The sequence below is a fragment of the Photinus pyralis genome, unplaced genomic scaffold (assembly GCF_008802855.1).
Source record: "Photinus pyralis isolate 1611_PpyrPB1 unplaced genomic scaffold, Ppyr1.3 Ppyr1.4_LG6, whole genome shotgun sequence".
Classification (NCBI taxonomy): domain Eukaryota; kingdom Metazoa; phylum Arthropoda; class Insecta; order Coleoptera; family Lampyridae; genus Photinus; species Photinus pyralis.
This window is the reverse complement of record NW_022170663.1, coordinates 2244399-2248863: the sequence shown is the minus strand read 5'-3', so window position 1 is coordinate 2248863 and position 4465 is coordinate 2244399.

The following is a 4465-nucleotide window of genomic DNA, read 5'->3' as shown; positions in this document are numbered from 1 at the left end:
GCCAGGGGGCAATCCCCCCCCCCCCCCCCCGTGACAGTCCGCCCCTGGCGGAAGGTACTGTTTCGCAAGTTCCTCCTCTGCATTCCGAGGTACCATATGTCCTAGCTGTAACTGGATTCAAAGTCCCGATTGTAGGAAAACTTCCTTTCCGTTTGTAAAAAGCGGGAGGTATTTCTTAGGATTCTCACCCTTCAGGTGTCGTTACCGCTAGTGACGGCATGTTGGCGGTTGGGCGTGCATTTGTTCCGCCGCTGTCTCTCTGAACCTCAAACTTGTTGCCCTAATTGACAATTTGAGATTCTTCAAATTCTTTTATTTGTTTAGATTCTTACTTTTTTATCATTTGATTATTCTTTTTTTTCCTGAATTCTTCAGGCACGTAGGATATTTTGCATTCTTCCCATTTTTCCAATTCTGTGGGGGTTCTTGCCATATTTTTCAGAGCATTATATCCCTAGGAATCTTCTTTTAACTTTCAATTCTTCAATTTTTTCAAATCAATCCAATTTCTTCATTTTCTCCGAATTCTGCCCATCATTCACTGAAAACCAAAACCAAAAAAACCTAAAAAGTCCGAAAGAATGCATAAATGTGGAGAACTGAAGAATCAGAAGATCCGTCTGATTTTTCAGTTCTCCACATTCTTCCATTTCTTTCGAATTTTAGATTCTTTCGGGTTCTCTGATCCGATTCTTCAGGCTTCAGGATCCTTGATTTTTTTTAACCTTTCATTATATTCTTCCGATCTTCAGTTACAAATCTGCTGATTGTTCAGTTTTTTTTGGTCCTTCAGGCTCTCCGGATTTTCCGTTTCTTCGCTTTCTTCGTATTTTCAGTTTCTTCAGATACATGTCTTGGATTTTTGTATTCGCCCGATCCTCTGGATTGTTCAAAATTTTCCGTTACTACATAGCCCTCAGACCTATCGAATTGTTTGGATTCTTCCTTTTTTCCAAATTCATCACATACTACCGACTGCTTGGACCTTTCAGAATCTTAAAGACCCTGAATCCTTCAAATACATCGGGTTCTTCAAATTATTCGAATTTTCTGACCATTCCGTTTATGCAAATTATTCCTATTCTTCTGTTTCTTTGGATTTCTTTGCTCTTTCAAATTCTTTAGTTTCGACTACTGCTTTTTGGTTTCTTTCGATTTTTCGGCTTCGTGCAATCGTTCAGTATTATCTCATTTTTTAGATTCTCTTGGTTGTTCATAACCATACGTTATAACGTTATACGTTCGAATCCTCCCCATTCGGATTCTTCAATCTTTCCAATTCTTCTTTCTTCATTTCCATTTCTTAGTTTCTTTAGATTCTTCAGGTCTATTAATGCTATCGGATTTGTCCAAATTTTCGTTTTCTAAGGACTTAATGTAATTTGGGTACTTCGAATCGACCAAAACATCATTGGGGCCAATTTTGACCTCTTTAACGACTGTATGAACTAGATTTTAAACTGCGTGAACCACTAACAGGCCTATCAAGTGATTTTATTTAATGATTCGAACACTGAGTGCAACGCAGAGTCAAAAATTAGCAATTAGGCAGGAGTTTTTACTGTACAGTGGAGTGGCTACTGGTTTGAATTTTAGTCAACAGTATTTCAGAGACAAAAGCATAGGGATTGTTATGCTGATCTGAAATGTTTATACAATGTCACTCATATGGTAATGGGTGCAAAACATGCGTCCAGTAGCTATTGAAACATATTCCTTGTCTCAATACTTTCGTATGACAGATACTACGTACTTGCGACAACTTGCTTCAAATCATCTACCGGACTACCATAACAAATTGGGTAGGTATGTTCTTTAATTAAGTATTACAGGTCTGCTTGTTAAAAACTGACTCATAAAATTAAAATAGGATTTAGGTAAACGCAAAAAATTGAATGCCAGACAAAGTCAAGGAAGACAACTTTTGTCAATTGTTCTGTATTTGGTACTACTACAACGGCATTATTAGTAAAACCTTAATTAATGGAAAAGTTGTAAACACGTATATATTTAAAATATAATAATACCTACGTCAAAGGCTATGGTATTATGTAATATACTTACGTAGGTACTTGGCTAAACTTTTAGTGAATTAATTTATCTGCGTAAATGAAAACTACACAAAAGGACAGTAAGTGGCACAAGTGACATTATATTATTATTAACAATGTAAAAGTGGATGAGACCACCCTTAATTCCAAGGATGCGCTCAGAAGGATTTGTACAAATACAGACGATGGAGCAAAGGCCCGGCCTTCGTTTCACACCTTACATCGTGACCCCTCGTTTAATTTGTGCCCTTTTTCTTCTTTTGTCATTTATGCAACCGGTCCGATGAATAAATCTGGTATTAAATTACGCCCGCGTGCCCCTTTACCCCTTACCAAAACTGCATTTTCAAATAATTATGTTCGTTTTTACATGGCCTGTGTCGTTTTCCAAAAAAAAACGTAAATTTAGATGATTACATTGACTACCTACGGTAGATAGATCACGTAGAGATGATTCACTAATTATACAGTTAGATACACAAAAACCAGGTGTTCATGAAAACAGTAGTTCCAAACAAAAAATTGCTTGAACTTGACCATCAACGTAAGGAGCTGGAATGCAGTCCTGTACTATAAATAAACTTACTGCAGTCGAATAAATAACATAAGAGTGCGTTGATTCTGAATATGATTTGCTTTATAAATCAGTTGAGGCCCTTACTGAATATCTAATCACTCTGTGAGTGTAAATTAATTTCAATTAATTATTAATTAACAATTGTTTTTATAAACATAAGCCGAAAATGTCGAAAAGGCTTAGCTCTCGCAGTCAAATTTGATAGTACCGTACAAAAAGCATAATAAAATAGCTCTCTTCTAAGTTTACTTTTAAGTTTTATGTACAGGGTGTCCTATTAATAAAAGTCACATATCTATGGAATCGTTCAGTGTACAGCTTGGGGAAAAAGATTTTGCGAGAGAAATCGCTAGAAATTATTTTCTAGTTTCTAGGGTTGCCGTTAGAGGGCGTACGAGTATGTTAAGTAGAAACATGATTTTTTCCTAAAATCTACTCAACAAACATGCATTAAAAATACATTGTATGAATTTTGCATGCAGCACACATTGCTCTATATCGTAAAATATGAGGAGTGGTGAAGGGGATCATCTCTTTAAAGAATTTAACGTAAATTCAATTAGCTCAACCGATTTTCATATAATTGGTCTTGATATTAACATAAACTTTGCAGGTTTTCTTGAAAATTTCAAATGAAAAGATATAATTATTATATAATCACGTATAATGAAAAAGTAAAATATACAGTGATATTTAAACATGCATGTACTGAATTTTTTCCCCTATGTCTACTTTTAAATGACAAAATCTCTTCTGAAGAACGCCTAATTTTATGCAACCAAAATAACTTCTTAATACAACATAAAAAATGAATTTCAATATTGTTTCGTTGACTTCCGTTTTTTTAATTTTTGTTCGTATGCGATGTATTCAACTGAAGAAAAAGTCGATGTCAATTTGAACAGTGCCGGTAACTGTTTAAGAAGCATAAAAGATTCTAAATTTAGGGGTGTGCCCTTTCGTGGTAAGAATTAAAAAAAAATTCCAAAATCGGAGAGGACATACCCCAAAAGCGATTCCAAGACGTGCTACTAGTCTTTCTAACTCTTATGGTGGCTGAGAAAAAAAGGAAAGAAGAAATGCAAATGTCCCCACTTTTTTTGGGTGGCTCCCAAACGAAACACGTTGAACCCTCGGCTTATTTATTTATTATTTTTTATTTATTTATTATTTATTTATTTGGAAATAGTGCTTGTTTTGATCCTCTCTACCACCTATTTTTTTAAGACAGACACTGATTATTACACCACTCACCTTCTCCCAGACTCGGACCTTCCAGATAATGTTAGGACCCTAGATTTTACGTTATGTCTTATGGTATTTTAAGTCGTCGCCCACCACTTCTTTTCTTTTGAGTAGCATAGAGACAAGGTAAATTAAAGACATCGTATATTAGTTAATTCGGTATACTCCTTAATTAACGTTTTGGAAATAAACTCTTTTCCAATTACAATCCACAAAAACATTTTACAATAAATGCGCCATGGGAGAGACCATCTCCCTTGGTAATTAGAAAGCGCACGGGCCTCCCAGAATAGTCAAATGGCATTTGTTTTTCTTTACCAACTCAAAAATTGAATAATTTTAAGTTCTTGCAATTTGAAAAACTATATCCTCAAAGATAATAATATTGGCTTTGTAGGCCATTTTCGGTTGTATGCAATTTTATGTTTCCCGATAAGTGTGGGACCGACAGGAGAGCATATGCCCACCACTTTTCCGTTAACTGTGCTCCTTTTAATTTGGGTCTAACGAGCGAACGCATACATGACAGTACTCAGGACCTATTAACTACGAAAACGCGGACTGGTTTTAGGGGTTGAAATGGACAGTGGTT